This window comes from Ammospiza caudacuta, chromosome 6, assembly GCF_027887145.1.
Source record: "Ammospiza caudacuta isolate bAmmCau1 chromosome 6, bAmmCau1.pri, whole genome shotgun sequence".
NCBI classification, from domain to species: Eukaryota; Metazoa; Chordata; class Aves; order Passeriformes; family Passerellidae; genus Ammospiza; species Ammospiza caudacuta.
The window spans coordinates 44,763,906-44,787,913 of NC_080598.1; the positions used below are offsets into that span (position 1 = coordinate 44,763,906).

The window sequence follows — 24,008 nt, forward strand, 5'->3', positions numbered from 1 at the left end:
TCTCTGCTCTAGGGTGAGAGCCAGTGAGACACTGGAAGGTGCATTGTGATCTGGAGAATTTGGGCACTGACACAAGTTGTACGTGTTCTTGCTTTTTATTAAGGGATATCTAGAATCTTGGGTGTGTGCACCCCTGTCTTTGGAATTACGTCCTGGAATTCTTGTGAGTGTAGGGGGATAGAATATAGGAAAATACAGATAGTGTAGAAAGTAATTTTACCCCTAAGGAGTTGCAGCCGGGCCAATTATCAAAGATTAGGAACAGGCCTGGCTTTAACAGGCCACAGCTGTAGCCAATGAGAAGCAGAGTGCTATAAAAGAGTGGGGTGGCTGGTTGAGAAGGGAACTGGAGTCAGTTGGCCACTTTGAGAAGAAGAGAGAGTCAGTGCTCTGAGGAGCTGCCCATGAGAAAACACCAAGAAGGTATGAAACTTTTGCAATAAGGAGACAACAGTATGGAACACCTGCAATAAGATGACAACATGTGAGGTCATATAAAATTACTTGGGAGCTTTGGGATAAACATCAGCAAATAAGACTTTGAACTATATCCACAAAAGAAAATTACATGACTGTGTGCCATCTAACTGCTTCTCAGGTGCTCAAACCCTCAACAGATCTTCCAAGTCCTTTTATTTTTATTTTTCCCCACTACTGACTTATTTTGGGAGGTCATTAGGCTGCTGTTTTCTATTTCCTGAAGTGCCTAAAACTCCGTGCAGGGTTGTTTCTCTTGACAGTGCTGCTCAGTGCCAGTGTGTAGCTTGTGTCTGTTGGGATCCATAATCCTGGCACTAATTGTTCTCAGGAGTACAGTTCCAGCCTGCTCATGGAAATGATGGGAGCCACTCTTTTTGTCTGGCTGCAGCACATAGCCTGCCTATGGGAGCCACTGGTTATGTAGCATTTCTCAGGCTGCTGCAGCCAGCAGATAATTTTGCAGTGGAAGGTATAACTCTTTTTGCCTGTTTCTGAAGACTCTCTTCTGTGCTTGAAGAAATTAAATAGTCATGATGTTAGAGAGCAAAGTAGGAGCAAACAAGCATAAAAGCATAAACATGGATATGCAGTTTAGTGTTTAGGATACTCACTGGGCAGGACTTGGGAGCCTGGTTTTCTCCTCACAGAGAGGAATCTCTAAATGTCTGAATGCAGCAGATTGACTCTTTCCCAGTAAACTCTGTACTTCCATGAAGGGGTTACTGCCTAACTAAGAGTTGCAGTTTCCAGTACATGGCAGAGAGGTGAAGAGTAAGGGTTTGACACACAGAGTTGTCCAGATCTGTCACTTGCACTTGGTGATAACACTGATTGTTTGGCAGAATGGTTGAAAGAGAGACTGCTTACACTTAGTGAATGTAACTGTATATCTGATTTGTCAGCGTTTGCTCAGTGATCCTGTTTCAGGAATTCCCAGGGAGTGTAAGAACTTGAGGGTCTTTATATGGGAAGATATGTGCTGCTCTTAAATATTTACTGCATGATACCTGTTTTGAGAAGGAGGATTCAATTATTTTTTTTTTTGCAAGGTGTTATTATTTCTGTTTGTTTCAGTTGTGTCAGTAATTCGCTAAAATTTTTGCAGTGATAATTGAATTAGAGGGTTAAGGTGAAGGAGGTAGTTTGCTGATCTCCTCAGCACATCTGCAGCCCTCTTAATTAAATTAGAGCTGCACTGTACAAATATTTAACTAATTTTAATTTCCTTTGGAGTTCCTTTGGTTCTCAAATAGTTTGCAGCACTTGATTATCCTTTTTATTCTTCTATGTATTTGAGGTAGAGGGGAAGTAAAAAAAAACCCCAACCAAATCTTGTCTCTGAAATGTAATCAAATGGAAGACTCGTGAATTTTGCCTTTGTGCCTATGGTCTTCCTAAATTAATTCTCTCAGGCCCTCTGTTATGGTATGAAATGAGGTCTGGCTCTCTGGTTCCAAGGATGCTTTTTCCCATTCTGTTGTTTTTGAATCCTGATGCTGGTGAGAACCAGCTTGGTGGAGGACTGTGTGGAGGATGAATAACGTGCTGCTTGGAGCTGCTTAGAGAAGCAGGCGTAGCTTTGTGGATGGCACATGGAAATATAATGACACAGGCCAGAGGAGTGGGGCACAGGAACAAGCAAGGACACGCTAATGAGGAGATGTGGGCAAAAATAAATACAGGCCACATACCAGAGAAATTATTGAGAGCTCGTGTATGACAAATCATCAGTTGTAGAGGGATTTCTGACTAAAGCAGTGCTGTGGGTGGTCAGTGAAATAGATGAGGCTGTTTCTGTCCTGATGCCTTTTATTTTTTTTTTTTTTGCTGATCACTTGTTGAACCGTTGTCTGTTTCCCCAGGTATAACATGGTGAAAGCAGCTCATCGTGCCTGCTCTTGGAACTGGAGGGTTTGGATTCAAGGGTGTGTAGGCACAGAAGACAACTCTTCTTTGTGTAGTGCCCTCGATGATGTGTTGTCTCCTTGAGGCTCTGCCATACCTGGCTGGGTTGAGGTGGTTCCTGAAGCATTGTATTAGTGGGTTCCTCAGCCCAAGACCTGCCAAACAGCCTGCAGCATTGAGGTCCCTTTGTCCTCTGTCCCTGTGTGTTACCAGGCTCTCTAGTTCACTCAGCAGGCTCTGTCACTTTCCCTGCTCTGGGGTTGGCACTGATCACCTGTCAAAGGCCATGGGCTCCAGCATCCTGATCTGCAGGGACAGCATAGAAGCAAGGTGATGGGCAGGAGAGTTGTCATGATTTGGGGATCATCCAGCATAACTGGGGAACTATTCTGGGCTTCTCCATGCTTAATATAATCCAGGTTCACTGTGGTGCATTAATATGATTTCTATGTAAAGGGAAACTTGCTTGGCTATTATTTCTTCTTTAGCATAGCTATGTTTTCAGCTATGAAGGCAAGACAAAGCTAGAGGTTTTGGGGTAAATTTGCCACAGAAAATGCAAGTTTTAGGATGTTGGAAAGCCTGGAGATAGTCCAATGGCAGCCATCCTCACTGATGACCAGGGAGTGCTTTAGTGCCTAGAGGACAGTGGCTGTGGAGGGGATGCAGCCTGCCAGGCTTGTCTGGAGAGCTGTTGTTGCTGCTGATAAGGATCTATTGGAGGGATGTGGATATGGCATTTCATTGTCAGAAATAAGCACTATATTATGTCACATACTATTTCTGTTTTTTTCCAGTCCTAATGATGATCCAGCCCATCCTTGGGATATTGTGATCCTCCTTTGTATTAACAGAAACTCCTTCCTGAATGCCAATAGATTACTTTAGCACATTCCTGTCCTGTGCCTAGTCAGATTAATATGAGTATTAAGTGTGATGAGGTCTAAAATTGAATACTGTGCAATGTTCTTGCAGATTCCTTCCAACTCAAGAGCTCTCCTGCAAAGCCAGTCTGTTGTCATCACTGTTTTAACAAGGTTCTTACTTAGCATTGGTTCTTCTGCAAATTTCTGTCCTTTTTGATTTAACTAGGAATGACTATGATTATGAGAGAATACATGTATTTGAATATCTTTTTAACAGCTATGCTCATTGCTTTTTCAAGGTTTGGCATTGCCTTTTAGTTCATTTCAGGACAAACATGGAGTGGCTGAATCTCAGAAGGGTCTTTAGGAATGCACATGGGAATTGTATATGCCTGTAACTGTGCCTCTGCCTGTTTGGGGAGGAAAAAGAGAAGGGAAAGTGGCAGATTTAGTGTTTGAGGGCATGTCTACATCACTGCTTGTGTAAATTGGTGAGCTGGAGTTTGTCATACTATGTAGAAGTGAAATTATGTGCAAATGTGAGAGTAAAACTGTCAATATAGGATTTGGTGGTTTTCTGATAAGTTCATGTGAATGTGCAGCTGTTTGTGGAAAAATGCCAGCACATGTAGACATATGCTTATGATGGGACACTTAGAGGTATGTTATTTCATGCATTTGTAGGTCATCCATCAGTTTACATTTCTACACAGACAGGAAAGAACTTCATTTGGTTTCTTTTTATCTTAATTTTTGTGACCAGCTGGTACGGCCATGAAAACAGTGGTTGGCTTGGCTGAGTATTGATACAGCTTAATGAGAATGGCTCAAACAAGACCACCCACCTTAAAATTCTCTCCAGCTCTCTTTCCTATCTCCATTAAACAGCAAGGATCTCTGTTGCTTTGAGGCTAAGGGAATGAGGAAGTGCTGCTTGCCTAGTTACAGAAGCATTGCATTTCCTTCAACATGACAAATAGTACAGTGTCCCACGCTGAGCTGATTGGAGCAGAAGATGCTCCCAATCTCTTCCTACAATTGCCATTGTCTGTTTTCAGCCACAGGCTCTTACAGACCTCGTGTTGTCATGTTCCTGTCACAGTTTACTGTGAAAGTTAGGGTCAGTGTTTGTCATTTCACTGGCCCAGGTCAGGACCAAGAGAGTTCCAGCACTCCCATTTGGGCTTCCTGCTTCAGCTGAGGAATTGCATCAGGCTTTGCTCAAAGAGGAGAGTAGGTGATGGTAGCTGTCCATCATAAGATGGACATGGGTTGCCATAATGGCTCAGAACATGTTTCTGTTCTCCAACAGCATCCAAAAGTGGATGTCTGTGAGAGGGAATAAAAGCCAGGCACACTGCATTACATGGTCTGTGATGATTTCTGCCCAACACTCTCCAGCCTCCAGCTGACGGACAAGGTCCCAGCGGGAGGGAAAAGGTCCCATATTGGCCTCCTTTTTCAGCACAGTTGAATCTGGGGGATGCAATGTCAGGAGAGCCTATTTTCTTTTGTGCTTGCTGTCCTAAAAGCCACTGGCAATTTGCTGAGGAAAAGGAAGAACATCTTTTCATACAGCCTTTGGTAGTGTTGCTGTCTGAGAGATTCTTCACAAGGGGCAATCATGGGAAACAAGCATGAACACTATCTGTGTACCATTAAAGTCTTAGTTCCTCCAGCATGTGATAGAGCTGTGCCAGGAGCAGCAGACACCCATGAAGAGAGGCTGTTTTGTAGAAGTCAGATGTGAAAGCTGAAGCACTGGTGTCAGGAGTGAACCTGGATCTCCATGGGGCACCTTGAGGACTTCCTTCAATCTGTATTTTACGTGTGAGAGTGAACTCTGATGTTTGCAGAGCTTATTAGTGCAGGGGGGTGTGCTCATGGCAGTGATCAAAGCTTGGAGACAGATGATTTTAGGTGGTGAACAAGGGAGGGTTCATCTCAGAATGCTGGTATTTGGGCTGGGTACTCTGGGGCAAGAGTATCTAGGAAGGTTGAGCTAAAGAAGGGCTGTTTGTTTCTGCCTTGTGAACTCAGTCACTCTTGGTTGTCTGTCTTACAGCTTTGCAAATACAGAGACTTCTTAAACTGATTTATAGCTGTACATCAAGTGATATCGTGAGGCCTATGAGAAGTCTGAGCCTGTTTTCATGACCTGCTATATGGTTTGGTTCTTGCAAGAACTGCTGGGATTTGGTGTAACTAATACATTGATGGGCTTGACAACAGAGTCTCTTTTGGCTGTCTTGTGCATGTTTGAATTATGGAAGCAGCTTGAGGAATTTCTTGTAACAAACTGAATGGCACCGTAACGAACCAAACAGAAGGCAGTACAGGATAAATCAGTTTTAGCAGGCCTTTTACTCTAACAGGGAAGAGCTACCCATTGTGAATGGAGGAAGACTGTAGGTCATATCAGTGACAGCTGAATGCTGTCTTACTGCTGAGGGGATAAATTGATGTGAATAACAGAGGATTCAAAACTATTATAGGATTTTCTTTTTTTGAAATGTGGTCTGTTGCATTTTTACTCTCCCTTGCTTTATGAGAAAGTGAGGAAGTGCCTAGAAGAATGTCAGACACAGGTTAGCAGTAGACAAATAGAGGATGAAATTATATTTTCTGGATGTTTCTCTGTCTACTAAGATTACAGAGCAATCTTACACATGCAAAATTGTATAGCAGTAACAATCATTTACTTTATGATACTTACTGTTATGTTAATTTTATTGCATCAGAATTCCCAAGATTTAATGCTGGATGCTATTTCAAAATGGGATTCTTCTCTGGAAATTATACCTTAGATTAACTTGAAATAAAGTTGAGAATCTTCCTTAGTATGAATGTCAAAACTTTTATTTCTTGAAAACATTGCTTAGGCTGTATGGTCTTCTGTCTTATCTATTTCGGAATCTGAAATTTTCATTTCATATGGATAACCAATCAAATATAAGTCATTTTAGTCCTCAACCTGTTTCTCTGAGAAGACAGACAACTGTTACTGCAAACCCAGAAAGCTGACACATGGGTGTCTGGTGGGCTCAAAGAGTCTTCAGTAGGCATCTTGCCTTAGTTGTTTCATTAAACAATGTTTCCAAACATTGTTTTGAAAAAGTGTTTCTGAATGCATCAAATAACAGCATTTACCAAAACTTTGTCTTTCAAAATAGGTACTTTTTCATTGGTTTTTTTTTTTGTGTTAGATAATTTATTGTTTTGGTTTTTTTTAAGAGGAAAGCTATGAATAACTGCTTTTGTTGCAAGTAAACCATAGCTGTTCTTATGCAGCAGCTGTTTTTCAGGTGAATGAACAAATGCTGTGAACTGATCAGTGTCAGATCTTAAATTATTAATCTAACAGTTAGAGAAAGCATAAGGCAACTCTCAAGATAGAGTCAATACACTGTAAAGATTTTGAGGCTGTTGCAGTGCAGCCAGTAACGTGGGATGCTGTTAAGATGAGTAACAAGCAGAGTTCAGGATGTCAACAAACAGGCCTGCCTTATGCATGTGATGTTGTCTAAATCAACATTAGCTTTCTTAAACTAGGCAGACATTCACAGTCCTTCCTGCTTTTCTTTTTGCAGCAGTGGGGATTTTTTAATTCAAGCAAATTAAAGCAAAAATATTTGTAAAATGTACCAGGAAGGTGGTGAGCTGGAAGGGGAATTTGGAGCATGTTGGTGTGGTGAGAAAGCAGTGGTGCAGATAATGGAGAAGCACATCAAAGTCTCCCCTTGGCTTATCCTCGGTGTGTTGCTTGGTGGGCTTATCAGCAGGCATTTCTTAAATGGGTTTCTTTACATCCCAGGTAAACCAAAAACTGGAGGTTACATCCTTAATTATTTGATCACTGGTGCTAGTGCTATTTTTTCCTTGCTCCTGAAATTCATGACTTTTGGTATTGAGTCAATAGCAGAGGCTAACAACTGTCCTTTAGGTTATGTTTAGGTGAGCAAAAGACTGCTCTGATTTGAAAATCACTGTTACCTTTCCAAATTTGGTCTGGTAGTCTAAAGAAGTCTTTCCTTCCTTTCTCCTTGGGCCTTTCTGCCACAAGCATTTTGTGGAAATATGCACAAGGAGAAACAGAAGAGTTTTTTCCTTTCTTATTCCACAGGTAAGAGTATGTCTGCTTCAGCGCTGGCTGCTCTGCGGGGGACTTTTGGAATGAGTGGGGTTTTGAAGAAGCTACAACAGTTCATACTGCCCTAATTAAACAGTGCTTGCTCTGAACTCATTACACTTTTCTGCCCTATTTGCAAAAAAGTTCTTACGGCTGCTCGGTGGAAAGCTCTCTCTAGCTTCAGTTTATACTGGATACCTTTAATTTCCAGTGCTGATGTTTTGGTGACCCAGCAAGGCTGGGAGGAACAGGCACTGAGATAGGGAGTGCTGTTCATGCATTCTTTTTGATCAGTAGTTTCCGTGGTTTGGTTTGAGGGCAGGCACACAGTGACTATGTGGGGTGATGAGCATGGATGTAGGCTGGAGCAGTGAGGAGTCAGAGAAATAATGTTTTATAAAGTTTTTAATCTACAATTGCAAAGGGCCTATGAGATCATTCCAGCCTCTGGCCTTCTATATACATCATGAGCTATAGATTTTTACAGACTTACTCTTGCACTGAGTTAAACCATCCCTGTGCATTTAACACATTTGTACCCATTTTATTTGCAAATGAGACTTGTTTGTCTTAAAATAATTAGAGGTTGTTTACCTGGTGAGATACTCTTTACTAGTTCTTGATTTAAAAGGGAAGCCTTACTTTTTTGAATTAAAAGTTTTATGTACAAGGTGTTGTAGCCACCAAAATGTGTTTAGGTGGGAGTGGTTCCTGTGCAACTGGCATGTGGCAATGGATGTTACCAGCACCAAGTGGGGAAGGATGGGCAAAGAGGGGCTCTCAAGCCCAGTCTGCCTAGGTTTTCTTTCTACAAAAGCATTACAGCCATGGCCCAGCACAGTAGGAGGGGTAGGGCACCTGTGGGGGGCTCAGCGCTGCAGATGCTTTGTAACATTCGGTTCATTGTTCTGTCTGAAAAGAGCAAATAAGGCAGTCAGGCTAATTTGAAAAGATGCTCAATTAGGCATGGAGTGTTTAATATTCTCCCTTGGTCCTTAGCTGCTGTAGAACCTCCATTTTGCCTTTCCAGAGCTCCAAATGGAGCCTGCTGCTTTCCCTTTGCAGAAATCCTGAGCTAAGGGTGATATTTGGTGCCAGAGAGGCTGAAACAGTTATGTTACACAAGCAAGTTCTCTGGTGAACCCTCCTGCAAAGTGCTCGTGTCCCCAGGAGAGCCTGAGCTGCAGCAGGATGTGTCTGTGGGCAGAGGGCAACCAGGGAGTCCACAAGAACTGTCAGCATCTGGCATCAAGCAAGCTGGAGGCAATGGTTTGTCAATGAATGTGTCAATTAATTGTGGTGGGGCCTTGGTGTATTACCCATTCCAGTTAAGTGGCTTTGCTGAATAAACAAGGGTTATCACTCAGGATTTTCAGCAGCCTCTGCAGTTTTGCAGCTGCTGAATAGTTTTCTTAATTCAGTGCAGGCTGGTATTGGGAATTCAAAATGCCAGGCTGGTCACCTCCGCTGGTGTCCAGATATGCCTGCTCCCAGCTGCAGTGGCTGTCAGTCCTCCTGTGCTGTCTGTCCCCAGCACAGCTGCAGCCCCTGGTACAGCTCCTGTCACTTCAGTGCTGTGTGCTCCTCTGTAAACAGCAACAGCCATTGCTGTGCAGGAGGGCTCTGCAGCGTTTAATGTTTGCTTTGAGATCTGTAGGAGTACCTAGAAGCCTCCCTCTATCTAGTCATAAATACTTCCAGAGATAAGTGTTCTAGTGAATATGTAAGAGTCTGGTTTTGTAAGACCTAGAAAGCTTGCTGTTCTGCACAGCAAGCATCCTTCTTCAGCTGTTCTTTTTACTTCTTTTATAAAATCTTGCTAAACTAGACACTATTTCACATTTAAGTACATCATGCTGAGCAGAGTAGAGGTAGAGGAGGAAAAACTGACTTTTGAAGTAGATTTATTTTTCCTGGTAATTGAGAAATAAAATTTCTGACATGCTTGAGATTTCAGCTTTTTGATGTGACAGTTGTTACCACCAGTGCAGTAAATAGTTCCCAGTAAGGGGAATATATATATTATTGCATATGGCCTATTGGCCAAGTACTTAGTGGAAGATGTTTTTACTATCCCTTTTTATTGATAGCTCAGAGCTTTGATCAGTTCTGGAAATTTCCTTGTAGTCTGTTCTATCCAGAGCATTTTACTGTGCTGTTGCATTGCTTGCGGCATTGCTGATTTTCCCTGTTGAAAGAACTCAATTATTTTTCCAAATTCTCCTCATTTGTTGTGTTTCTTTTTTTTTTTTAATTGAACACAAATATATGTTCTACATCACTCATGATGGTCCCTGTGAATAGGACATATGAAAAGCTCTAAGGTGAATATAGATGGTATCTTCCATTAGGTATTTGGTGTATTGAAAAATGGAGCTGTCTGAAATGGATATTGCTGCAGATGCACCCACAAACAGGCCTGCACACCAAGGAGGACTTCTGGTCTTTATTTTAAATAGTGATATATGCCAACATTGGCAGCTCCATTTATTTCTCTTTTGTAAGTAAAGCCTATCTAATCATTTGTGCAAATTTAATAATTATGTGTAATGACTGAATTAGGACTATAATTTAAGGAAAAGACTCAATTCTTCACAATGTTTGTCTTATCATTTAATTGAAAAGTAACTTTTTTCCTCCCTCTTACATAGACTAAATGAGTCCTATGTACTATCTCAGTCTCTTTGAAGTTGAGTGTCCTGTAGACATTCCAATTGTTAATATTTATAAGGGATGTGGGAGTGAGTTAGATGAGGTTAGGAGGTGCTGCTCTTTTGTGAGGAGGCAGTCATGATGATAGCTGCATTTTCAGAGTATAGGAGCATCTGGAGCTTTGCTTGTTGTTGACATTTGAAAATTGTATGGACTTCTGAGTTTGGGCACTCAGTCTTTAAAAATATTGGTACTGTGCCTGTTCCTCTGTCATGTTTCTTTAAAATATCCTCTCTGTAAAAGGTTTATGCAATTATTGTATTTGCATAACTCTCAGGTAGTCTGACTTGATTAGAACTGCAAAGCATTTTTTTTGGTATACTACCTACTGAAAGGGCTGGGCTTTTACTCATGATTTGTTCTATGTTGTTTTAAAAAGTATCAGAGGTTGATCTACCTTTTTCTTTCAGCTAAGATTATGAAATGTTAATTATAGCGGAGAGACCTGAAAAATCCTTTCTACCTTCCTGCTGAGGTGTTCTTTGGGTGCTGGGGACACAGACCCAGCTGGAGCCACCTCATGAGGGAACCTGTGTTCAGTCCTGGACAGAGTTGTAGCTACTTGAATGGGTGTGGATATTCTTACTTTTAAGCAGGAAAAAGTGCTGGTGTCTGAAAGCCACTGTCCTTTCAGAGGGAGATTTTTCTTCATTTTATGCATTGATTCTTGTGTTGTGCTTTTGGATATCCTGCTTCTTCTTTGTCTTTGTCTTCATTCTGTGCTCTGCATTCCCATATACCCCAGATTCTGACAGCTCTTCCTCCTTTTTAGCCTGGAGTCCTCCTTTGAACATCACCCCATGAGTTTTTTCCCTTTGCTGCTGTGGTACTTTGTCTCCACTGTTAACTTCTGCACACTGCTCTCATCCTATAAAATCAGACCTTCCATCTGGCTTATTATTCCAGGCAGGGAAGTCAGCAAAACCTGAAACAAAACAACAAAATGCAGCACTGCCTTCCCAGAGGGAAGTGATGACATGCATGTTCACGCTGCTGCACAAGCTTGTTGGCCTTTCAGAAGAGGCTTCAAAGGAACATGTCGTTTTTTAGCAGTTCTGGCTCTTGTTGTATGATGTTACCCAGGGGCAGGCTCTAACATTCACCTCAGGGTTTCTCTGAAGTTTCTAACTTTGGCTAGAGACCTTGTCCCCTGATGGCCAGTGTGCTCATTACTGGAAGCCATTTGGTCTAGTTTGTCCAACTGCACCGCTCGTAGTTCACCTCAGTTTGACAGTGCTCATTAGACCCTTACAGACCTGAGAAAGATTTATTGGGAGGAAATGGGATTAGAAACCCTGTAATGGCCCACAGTAGAGTTATTAGTTGTCTTCTAACTTCAGCTGTTTGGAGCACTGTAAAGACTTTGGTGACTTAGGGAGAAGCTGTCTGACAATACATCAATCACTGTATTTTTCTCCAGCAGTAAGGCTAAGGACTGTCCTTCTGTGCCCACTGCTCCCATGAACCTCTGTTTTATAGAAAAAGCTGAGTCACAGAATCATAGCTGATCATTTTTCATATTTTTCAGTATTATTTAGGCAGGAAAAGCAACAGAAGTTAAATGGTTTGTCTGTCATCATATGTGTCTTTAGACAAGCCAGGAATAAATACCACATTTCCCAGTACCTGGTCCTGGGCTTTAGAGGAAGGCCATGATTATACAACTGCTTGTCAGACATCCTTTGGGACACTAGCATGCTCTATTGAGCACATTGCATGACTCTCTTCTTTTCAACAGTCTTGGAAACTTTTAACTGATCTCAACTGTTCACTAATTTTAGCAAGCTTTGGCTCAGACACTACTGAGATTAGAATGCTGGCAAAAAAGGTGATTGTGAGGTGGGAACAATGCAGAGGCAGAGGGGTAGGAGGAGGAAGACCCTGTTTGGCCACAGACTTTGCAAAGAAGTGTGGGAGAATGATACGTAATGAAAAACCAAAAGTTCACTTGTAAATCATCTTCCTGTAGATAGGAGGATAATGGGTAGAAGGCTGCTGAGTGATGAGGAAGCAAATCTTGCGAAGCTTAGCAGTCATAGTCATGAGCTGGTGTTTAGCAGCTGCTTGTGGGTGATGTAGGGAAGCACCTTGGACAGTTTGTGTCCTTGTGTTGTTTTACCAGCTGCCGCCGCTACCTCCTGCTGAAAGATTGGTTGTACCTGAGTTTATTTTAGGACCAAGCCAAATTGGGTGTCACAGACAAAACAATGACTATGTATTGCAGAGGGTAGATGAAAGCAAGGGCTGGGCATGTGTTTCATCAATTTTTCTGTTCTTAAACAAATACTCCCCATCTCCAATAAGGAGCTAAGACATTCCCTAGTCTTAGTGTGATAATATGCTAATAGGCACAGCTCAGTATGCAAAAGCAAACCCACAGGCTTAACCCAGGGCAAAAAAAGATATCCAACAATAAAAAAGCCCACCCTGGAGCAGAAGAAGAGCCTGGATAGCAATAGAAATTCTGAAGTTGCTGGTTAAGGCCTGGCATCCTGGGCTGGGTCTGTTCTGCTTCACCGGCCACAGTGGCCACAATACAGTGTATTTGTTCTGACTGGCAGCACCATGTAATTGCATTTGTGCTCAGTGACTGTCAGTGTTTCCAATGTGTTTTTCTGAAAGGTCATCTCATGCCAGAAGAGACTTAATGCCATGTCCATCTCAGATCTGTTGATTCTGTCTTGATGCTTAGCCTTTCGGTTGGAGAGACTAGAAAACCAATCCTACCACTTCATCCCTTAAATAACAATGTGGTTCCACCTCATAGTGGTGCTAACTTGTGAATACTAGTTATATTTAAGCTTCTGGCTGTGAGAGATGGACATTCCGTATATTTTAATGGGGAGGCTAGTTCACACAGAAATGTGCTTGCTTTGAATCTTATACCTTATACCTATACATATCTTATATGTAATTAAAAAAATTAAGAACCACTGAATCACCCAGTCAAACAAAAACCCCAACAAAAAATCACTAATGCAGTCAATTCTTTCTTAGTGTTACCTTGGGACTTCCTCTGGTTCTTTTCTGTCTGACGTTGTGGGACTTCCATGCTCGTGTCATGCCTGCTAGTCCCCTAGTTTCCCTCCTTCCTCTGTTGCACTGTTTCTATTAGTGGTATCCCAGAGCAATTCACTGAATACACTAAAAGTTAATTTGCTGGGGAGTGCTTTGTGTAGACCTAAAGTGGCTCTGCACAGCTGGGAGAATATCCAATATCCCGTAAAGGCAGTGAAAAAGCTGATATTAGTCAGACACACTGAAAGAAGTCTCTTTAAAAATGATTAGGAGAGTGGAGTAGAGAGATGTGGGAACAGGGACAATTCCTGGGTAATGGAAGTTAATCTAATCCCCTGTTGGTTTAGGCTGCCTTCATATAGAGGGATGGTCACTTCTTCAATGAAGTGCAAGTTGGGAGGCAAGAGGAAGCTGCAGGAAATACCCTGGAGAGAGCATTTTAATTGTCCAGGCTGTTTCTGAAGCCATAGCCGTCTAAAATGGACTCACTGGGGAGGATTTCAGTTAGTAAGAGGGGAAAAAAAAAGTACATAACTGTGATTAATTCTCTCTTTTTCCCCTTCCTTTTCCCTTCCTTTTCTGCCATCATCCATTAGCACTTCCAAAGGAAAAATAAAAGGGAAGAACTGCTGGAAGCTACTGAGAAATAAACTGGACAGGTTTATGCTGCACAGTGCATGTTGGCATGTTTGCCCCTCACAAACCTTCCCCTAATTCCCTACACAGTTGGCAGAGAAATGGAGTTCAACAAGACCAAGTGCAGGGTCCTGCATGTGGGTTGGGAGCTCAGGCACAAATACAGGCTGGGCAACACATGGATTGAGAGCAGCCGTGAGGGAAACAATTCTGGAGAGTTGGTTGACAAGAATCTCAACATGACCCAGCCAAGTGTACTGTTGTATCCTGGATTGCGTTTAAAGAAGCCTGACCAGCAGGACAAGGGACGTGATTCTGCCCTTCTACTTCCCTCTGGGGAGACTCCACCTGGAGAACTGCATCCAGCTCTGAGGTCCCCAGCAAAGGAGGGACATAGACCTGTTGGAGAGATTCCAGAGGAGAACCACCAAGATGATCAGAGGGATAGAGCACCTCTCCCATGAGAAAACTCAGAGAGAGTTGGGATTGTACACCTGTAGAAAAGTAGACGGTTCTAGGAACAGTGTTTTGTGGCCTGAAGGGAGCCTACTAGAGAGCTGGAGAGGGACTTTTTACAAAGTTGTGTAGTGATGGGACAAGGGGGAATGGCTTTGCACTGAAAGATGGTGGGTTTAGTATCAGAAGAAATTCTTTACTATGGGGATGGTGAGGCACTGGAGCAGGTTGTCCAGAGAAGCTATGGATAGCCCATCTCTGATGTTCAAGGCCAAGTTGGATGGGGCTCTGAGCAATTTGGTCCAGTGGAAGGTGTCCCTGCCCACGGCAGGGGGTTGGAGCTAGATGATCTTTAAGGTCTCTTCTGGCCCAGACCATTCTATAATTAAAATTAGGAGATATTAATTTCACTAACCCCACTGAAGTGTCAGCCTGATACAGCTGCTCAGATCATCCCAATGTGAAGTGATCTTACAAGATGCCAAGTCAAGTAGGGGCTGCAAAAAGTAAATTTTATTTCAAACTGGTACCTAAAACATGTTTTTTTTCCTCCATGATTCTCTGGAAGAACCTGTTTGTGGACACATTCAAAACCATTCATAAAATAACAGACATTTTAGTGAACTGGCAAGAGGCAATTTTTTAATTAAAAAAAAAATTGTTCCTTGTTCCTGTTGTATGCCTACTCTGGAGTCAGTTTAGGATTCTGTCAATCTACTAAGGTATCTGAATCCCAGCCTCATCCCTTCCTTCTTTTCCAGTTGTAATACTACACTTGGATCTCAGATTTCTGACACCCTTCCTAGTACTTCTGCTTCTTTAGGTGAGCTCACCCGGACAAACGATTTGAGAAGTATTTTCTCTCCTGACTTGACTGATAGCACTGCACTCATTTTGTTTCTGTCCTGTGTCCGATTTCCTGTGTAATCAATGTAATTCATGCGTTTGGCTCTTGACCTGAATGTCTCTGGAGAGAGATTTTCCATTCTTGCAGTGTGGTCCATGTGGTGCCAGTTTATGGTGGCACAAGTTGGTTCTGAAGGAGCGCTGGTGTTGGCATGGATACCTAAGAGGCATCTCAAACATCCCAGAATTATATTGTGACACATGGAGCACCCCTGCCCTCAGCCTCCTTTCCTGGTTTTCATGTGTGATGGCAACACATCCAAATGCTTCCAACCACATAGCACAGACTGATTTTTTTCATTTGTTTTTTTTCGTTATATTTCTGTTTCAGGAGTACTGAAGTTTGTAGTGTGAAGGAGGGCAGAAGAGCAGGGATTCTGGTCGGGCTGGGCTTCATTCAGATATGGTGGCCACCTGCTTTGAATAGTAACTTCTAATGGAATCTTGTGACCCATGTCACTGAAGTGTAAGAAAACAAAATATTGTGCAATTGTTTACTGTTACAAGTCCTTAAATGACCAGGTAGGTGTTTATGAAAAGAATGGCACATGTTGGATATCTGACATTGCAATCTGGTCTGCATGTAGATGTTTTGCATATCTTCTTGGGATATAGCTAAAGCATTCTCAAGAAAAACCTCCCTTGATTTGTGACATTATTGAATATGAGGAAGGGCTGCTTCATAGGTGATATTTCTCATCTAAGCAATCTATCATGCTTATTTAAAACACTGTGACAAGGGTTGATGAGCCTTCTGAGCATTTCTCTTCTGTGTTCTGTTGTGTATCAAGCTTTCCTCCTGGAAGCACTAGTCAGGGGTCCAGAGTTTACTAATTCAGTGTATTGGGTTTTAGTGATAAAATTGCTCCAGGAGCAGACAAAGGGGGTTAATGGAAGAGAAATACAGTGTGTGCTACAATATGGAAAGGAATGACACCCTACACAGCAAGTCTGAGTTTAAGACAGAGGGAGAACAGGACTATTGTTTGCCTATCAGGAGTGACTAGAATAGGTCCAGGAAAACAGGGCTGCTGAGTCTCCTTGGCTGCACCATGGGCCTTTCCACATGGTGTATTGTTCAACAAAGAGGAACCTCCTCCTTTGGCCCATCCTGTTTCAGGGAAGCAAGGAGATACCAACTGATAGTATATGAAAGCAAGTGTTGATTGATAACTTGAAATGAAAAATCTAATTTTTAAATTTAAAAATATCTTCTCTAAGGCTAGGATTTCCCATTTTGCTCAGGATGAGTGATCAGTCTATTGGCATGAACAGTCTAATGGCTCAGAAACTTCACAGCATATTTTCTAACATCTATTTCAAACCCATCTTTTTAACCAGGGCTGTTCCTTCAACAAGACTGGGATGTTTCACTGAGCACCACAATGTGCTTGGTTCTGATATGCGTCCCAATCTTTGCCTTGCTATCCTGGCATAGGAAAAAATTCATAGTTAAAAAATCTAATTGGTGCTCTTTTAATGAACTGTAACTTTCTAATTAAGTCCTTGCTTGAAGTGTTATTGATGCAAACTGTGTATTTATGGCATCTGCTGGATTTGTATCCCTTGCTGCTTGTCCACAACGCCAGATCAGATGACTCAAAGGCACCAGTGCTCCTTCTGACTAAGGCAGCAAAGGATTGAGCAGTCAAACATATCTTAATATCCCTTGTGTGCCAAGGATTTTTTGTAAGCTCTGTATTCTGGCATTATCCCTGGATGCCGTTCCAGTTGAGGAGGAGTTTACTGGCTCTTCTACTCAGAGGCCAGTAGGCACAGGGGGCACATGCTGCCACGCAGGGCTAGGCAGGAGGAGAGCCTGGTTTCCAGCATCTTGTGTGCTGGAATTCAAAATGTTCATGTGTCAAGGAAGAAACAAGATTTTCCACAGAAGGAATGGGAAGAGGGAAGACATGCTGCTTCATGCAGGGCTGCGTGATTTGCAGGAGGAAATAACTACATGAAATTGTAGCAACCTTTATATTTTTGTGGGGGTGGTATTACTGGTGACATCAGGGAAGGGGTTAATTGCTTGCTGTCTCTGTCAGTTGGGGAGGGGCAAGGGGTGAGTAGGAGAAAACTTCAGTTCTGTGAAAGTGGCTTTCTGCTTTGAGGCAGCAACAGTGATATTTTATGTCTTGTTTGGTGTCTCCCGCTTTTAAATGTCAGTCTCTGCAGCTAGCCTTATCTCCTGTAGCACATTTCAATTAGGTATTCCAAATCGTGCTCTGTTCTTCCAGGACAAATATGCCAGAGGTGATATTTACTGTTGCAGCATTTTAAATACTTCCTGCCTTTTTTTTTTTTTAACCACATGAATTGCAGTTGCACCCTTATAATAAGAATTGCATTAGTACTAATAATTTAATAGTAACAGCAGAGAAAAAAATTCTGTGGCCACCACTGGCAACTAAGTGATTTTACTGAAGGGGTTTTCTTTTCCTGTGTTTTAGTTCAGCTTTATAAACTATGAATGATGTAGTGACCATGCATTGGTGAAGTTTGCAGTCCTGAGGGGTATGGGTCAGGTAAGGAATACAGCTCTTCAGCCAGATTGCCAGTGGCATCCCCTTGGAGACTGCCCTCAGGGGAGGGAGTGGAAAAGAGCTGGTAGGTCTTTAAGAAAGTCTTCCTTAGAGTGCAGGAGGTAGCAATTTCCAGGAGCACAAAATCAGGCAAGAAAGGCAAGAGACCCCCATGGCTGAGTAGGGAACTGCTGGGCAAACAAAAGGGAGGGGGAAGCAAATGCACAGACAGTGGAGACAAGGACAGGTAACCTGCAAAGAGATGAAGTTCAGTTGTGTAGGGAGGAGGTAAGGAAGGCCAAGATGAAGCTTGAATTAAACCTGGCAGGGGACTCAAAGAATAACAAGAGAAGCTTCTATGTGTAAGTTAGCCAGAATCATGGTAGATAACATGTTTGAATGATTGCATCCAGAAGGTGGTGGTCAGTCATTCAGAGTCCTGATGGACATCAGTGTGAGTGGTGTGATTGCCACACCCTGAAGGACAGGATGTCAGTCAGAGGGACCTGGAAAAACTTGAGAAATGGGCCCAATACAGATCCCATGGGAATCTCATGAGTGTTAATAGGACAAGTGCAAGGTGCTGTACCTGGGTCAGGGCAACCCCTGGTATCAACAGAGGCTGGGGATGAACAGATGGAGAGCAGCCCTGCTGAGAAGGACTTGGGAGTGCTGCTGGATGAGAGGCTGGACATGAGCCAGCAATGTGCAGTCCCAGCCCAAAAAGCCAACTGTGTCCTGAGCTGCATCCAAAGCAGTGTGGGCAGCAGGGCCAGGGAGGGGATTCTGCCCCTCCCTTCTGGTGAAACTCTACCTGGAGAACTGCATCCAGCTCCGGGGTCCCCAGCACAGGAGGGACATGAACCTGTTGGAGAGAGTCCAGAGGAGGGCCACCAAGTTGGTCAGAGGGATTAAGCACCTCTCCTATAGGGAAAGGCTGAAAGAGTGGGGATTTTATGCCCTGAAGAAGAGAAAGCTTCTGTGAGATCCTTATTGTGGCCTTTGAGTTCCTAAAGGAAGTCTACAAGGAGGATGGGGAAGGACTTTTTGCAAGGGCATGTAGTGACAGAACAAGGGGGAGTGGCTTCAAAATGAAAGAAGGTAGATTGAGGTTGGATATTAGAAAGAAAGGATGAGGGTGGTGAGACTGGAATAGGTTGCCCAGAGAAGTTGTGGATACCCATCCCTGGAAGTGTTCAAGTATGGGGCTCTGAGCAACCTGAGTTGCTAGTGAAAGGTGTCCCTGTCCATATCAGAGGATTGGAACTAGATGATATTTAAGATCCCTTCCAACCTGAACCATTTTATGCTTCTGTGGCTCTCTGATATCTTCACTGAGGCTTTCATGGCAGCTTTCACTGCCATGAAAAAGACAAGGTAAATGTCAATTTATGTTTCCAGTTCTGTGCAGAGGGTACTCTGTAATGGAGTTAAACAGAAATGGGGGTACTGAATTTTTGAGTACCTAGGAGCCAGGGTGTGAAGATGCATGAAGGTGGTGGTGAATTTGGACATTTAATTACCAAGAAAAGATATGCAAAACCAAGATGCTCTCCCAAGTATTGTCATACTAGTTTTTTTCTTTTCTATTGTCTGACTGGCATTGTCAGTTGCTTCCACAGATTATCTATTGTAAATGCTGCAGACAATGAGGTGGGAAGCAAGATTGTTGTTCCATTAAATTTGTTTGAAATTTCAGAAATGTTCCTATTTAGCATTGTCGCAAAGGAGAAGTGAGAGACAAGCAGACATGCTTACCTGAAGTAGTGAGAGACAGAAATAAACTCTATTCCTCAGAAAAGCAAATTGATTGTAATCAATCTCATATAGAGCATTGAAATCTTGCATAGTTTAGGGAACAGATTTGGCCTCAGTCCTCACTGTACTGAATGAGCAATCTAAGTTTTTGACTTCAGATTTTTGGTGAGATTTGATGTTGCATTTAACAGGATCTGAAGTTTAATTAGTTTATGGCAGCCTTGTAATTGCTAGATCCCTTCAGATACTTGTGTGCAATGACAAGGTCCCCTCTCAGTTGTCTCTTCTCAAGGCCAAAGAGGTCCAATTCCCCCAGCCTTTCCTTGTGAGAGGGATGCTCTAATTCCTTAATCATTTCTGTTGCCCTCCACTGGATCTGCTCCAGGAATTCCAAGTCTCTCTTGTACTGAGGAGCCCAGAACTGGGCGCAACACTGCAGCTGTGGCCTCGCCAGGGCTGAGTAGAGATGAAGGATCACCTCTCGTGACTTGCTGGCGATGTTCTGGATTAACACGTTCAGCTTCTCTAGATCTTACGTCCCGCCCTCTTCAGGTTAAATAGCATTTATTTCTTGGTCAGATCCACTGAAGCCTTGAAAAAATAGTTTTTCTTCATACTTGAAAAAAAGAGAGATTTGAGAACAACTGCATGAGCAAGGGCTGTGTGATCTAACTGCTGGTACTGCTGATCTGAGATTAATCTCTATGCTTTAATTTTTTTCCTTTTTAAAATTGAAGTTAATGGTGCCCATTTCTTTTATAAAATGCCATGAGGCCTTTGGATGCAGAATAGTGCTGACAGTTTTGTTTCCATGGACATGTCTATTTCTCGCAAGTAGCATAGAAACTTTTGCGAAAGGCACGTGAACTAGCTGTGTAGAGGATTTTAGCTATTGCTCTCTCCTAATTTGGGTCTGCTTCATAGGCTAGCAGCCCCTGCATTTTCCAGCTAGTTGTAGGCTGGGTTTTCAAACAAGCTGTGGTGATAAAACCTGCTTTTTTTCAGTCTCTTTGTTCACTTGTCAGTCCTAGTTTGAATAACACTGAGTTTGGAGGGAAGAAAAAGGTAATTACACTTCATATCTGCCATTTCTCCTAACACAGAGCTGTAGTTGCTAAATTCCACTGAAGGTGGATTGCTTTATTGCATAGTGTTTCAAATTTATGTATAAATTTCTTTTCTGGTTTCCAGATGGAAACCTTTGCATTCATGAAAGGTACTATTTGTAGTCTTTCTCTCATCATACTGAAGACACTGGTTGTGCCCAATCTATGATGCTGAGTAGATTCCTGGCACAGTAAATACTTGGGCAGATTTCCAATGAAATGCCAACATGCTGTGCAGTGTGAATGTTGAACTCTCTAACCTTAACCTGGGCCTTTTGCAGCATTGCAAGAGCAAATGCCACAGCATTAATTAGCAAACCCGAATCCCAGCCACTAGCTGTGAAGAAAAATAAAGCTGTCTCTGTCAGGCTTTGGTAGACATAATGGTTCAGATGCTGCCACGGGCCTCTGGGATTTTTATAATGAAACTACTTTCCCTTTCCAGGCTTCAAAAATAATGCTTCCAGTCTCTAAGTGAGATGATTAATCAGTTTGTGATTATGTGCTAAAAAAGTTTGAGATTGAATAAGATGTGCAATATGTTTGTGCTTAAATTTGTTAAGTCCTATACAGCTTTTTGTAAAAGCAGAAATGGAATGTCCAGTGCCCTGCACCAACCTGAATTTTTAATAAAGCTTTTCTTTTAAGTTGCCATTGTTTCAAGAGAACTTGGATTTTTTTCTCCTCATGTCCCCCAGTGATGAACAACTGACCCACAGGACATTGCATAGCATTTCTGTAATCGTGGGCAATGTTTCAGCTAAGGGAGCATAGCAGAAAGAGTGGGACTAAGTTATAAAGTACAAAATAGAAGCATAAGGGAGGTGCTCTGTGTTAAAACAAGAATTTCCAGTGGTTAGCTTGGTTTTGGACAAATTTTCAAGGGTTGGGTCCATTACTCAATAGTTAAAATGTCTTCGCTTAGATTACTATGCAGGAAACAGCGTTATCTAACTCTTCCTGGGGGATTTTATTATTTTTCTTGCCAATTTTCCCAAATTTGTTCATCCTAAAACAAAAATTAGGACACTTAGTTCTTGTCCACAGAACCTGAAAGATCTGAAGCCATACTTCTCTTTGGTGAAGCTCAAGTCTCTTAATTCCTGTTGCATATCTCTACAAACATGGAAATAACATTATAGTGAGTAAGCAGGAAACTTATTTTGTATTCAGTGGAAAACCATGCACTTAGGACTACCTACCTCAGTGGATTGGGCTCTATATTGAAATTCTCTATGATGGCCAAAATAGCAGTATATGGTATTTCTAAGAGGTGCAAAAGTTACTGACTGCCTTCAGGGATGTATGTGGTTATGCTCCTAAAAGAGGCTGGTACCCTGACCAGCAGCATGGAAGATCCATGCCCTTGCCTGTAGCTTCAAAGGAAAAGTTACAGTGTAATTCATTGCAAGATGGTTTGAGAGAGATGCAAGGACTGTCTGTGCCAAGGGGAGTGGAAGGATCATGGCTGTGAAGAGCAGGGGAGTACAAGTACCAGGGAGTTACAAACATGTGCCAAGCAGAGCTATTGGGATTACCTGTTACAGGTTTTTTTTTTTTTTTTTGCCTCTGTTCCTTGTCTTTGTTGAATTTATTCCTAGGGTCTTGAGAAGTAGTGCTCCTAGAACCTTCTGGAGGACAGTGCTCATTGTTTTCACCACGTTAACTTTTCCCCCTGTTCAAGTGCAAACCCACAAATGAACCAAAGAGTGGGACAGAACCCAGAGATGGTGCTGGATCATCCATCAGCCTCTTTCAGCATGTCAAAAGCTCACACTTAAGTTCAATATGGGACAAAGCAGTAAAAAGATTCATGGTTGACCCAAGATTTTTTTTTGGTTGAAAAAGCTACAAAACCAAATTGTCATAGAAAGTGTGAAATAATCTCTTAAAAATACACATATTTTGACTAATAATGTAGTTTCTGCACTGTAGAGTGGCATGATAATGCCACTAGAGCAGCAGGTATTTGGTGGCTTCCTATCTTGGTGCTCTCTGACTGGCAGCCAGACTTCATCCATCTCTCTGCTGGTCCCTGGCCGCTGACTCCAAGTCTCACTGCCAGGGCGACACAATGTGATGTATCATGAAATACACCCTTCAGAAATCCATTGTTAAGACTGAATTTTAAGGGTCTGATTTCCAGTGATTTTCTCTGGTGACAATTGGTAATGTAAATATGTCGGTATAATAATTCTTACCAAAAAGTCATTTTCTAAAGCTTAAAAATTCTATTTTCTGAAAGGCTGTGTGTGCACCATTAAGCATTCTAAATCCACATAACTTCAGCTACCCTTATGTATTCTCAAACTCTTATCTACTATCTCTGCAAGATAATTGACCACTGAATGAATGTAAAATTCTGGAAATTAATTTTCAGGAATGCTTAGGGATATTAATATGGAGAGATGTGGTATATAGGACTTGCTGAGTGTGGTCCATAGTGCTTTCTGATGCTACTTTATTGGGGCATAGATTACTGGTGGGCCAAGCACATCAAGATTTCATCCAGGGATACAGGAGTGGATGATTTCTGCGAGTTATAAAGGGGATACAGAAGACCTAAGAAAACAAGCCAAAACCCCCAAACTACCATCACCACCAAAATTAATAAAAAAACCCCAATGACAACAAAACCCAAACCAACCCCAAGCTCCCCCCCCCCCATAAACCCCCCCGGAAACAAACAGAAAAACCCAACAACCCTAAACTCCCAACCCAACTTGAACTCCCAAGCCCCTGTCCCCCAAAAGTCCCTAAACAAAACTAAAATCCACTCACCTTTGACTATATAGGCCACTGTTGAATCAGTGACTTTGAGTGGATTTGCTGTTTCTCCATGATGATCTCTGCTGGGCAATAGATCAGGCTTATTTTCCTATACAAGCATAAATGTTTTTAAAGGGAGGTGGAGCAATTAGCTGCTGATCTAGGAAAAGAAATGGTGTATCATCCTCTCTGTTCATCAGGTCCTGCCTGCATTTATGGGAGCAGCCCTGCCTGATCAATGTTAGCGGATAACAGAATCTCGAGGTTCTGGCCTGTAATTTTTATGAGATTATGGTTTTTATTTTTTTTTGAAGGGATGAGCTAGTCAGTTGGGGAATTACTAGGTAATGTTTGTTCACATTTTCCTTTAAGTAAGTATTGATGTTATAGGAAAAGCTGTAAGGATAAAGGCAAGGCTCTTGCAGAAAAAGGGAGGGGGATCTGTTGTGGGGCATGGTTGAGCTGAGCTCAAGTGCAGAAAAGGTAATTGATAGTTCAGACCCTCCCAGTGCAGCAAAAAAAGCCAAATGTATTAGCTTCTCTGCTGCTTGTCGTTATCTGTCTCTGTTCTCGCTTTGCATAGTAATTAACTAGGAGAGCCTTCTCTGTGAGCCTGGAAGTAACAGGGAGCCAAAACAGGTGCACTGCTGTGACCTGGCATTCTCATTTTTCATATGGAGGAATCCAGAATAAATGCCAGTAGCAAAGGTAACATTCATGAAGGAAAAATGTTGGTTTTCAA

General features: G+C 42.2%; 1 protein-coding gene across 3 annotated transcripts in view; it reads left to right on the top strand.

The window, feature by feature from the left end:
* Positions 1 to 24,008, top strand: part of NRXN3 (neurexin 3) — a 908,017-nt gene that overhangs the window by 145,417 nt on the left and 738,592 nt on the right. The window lies entirely within an intron of this gene.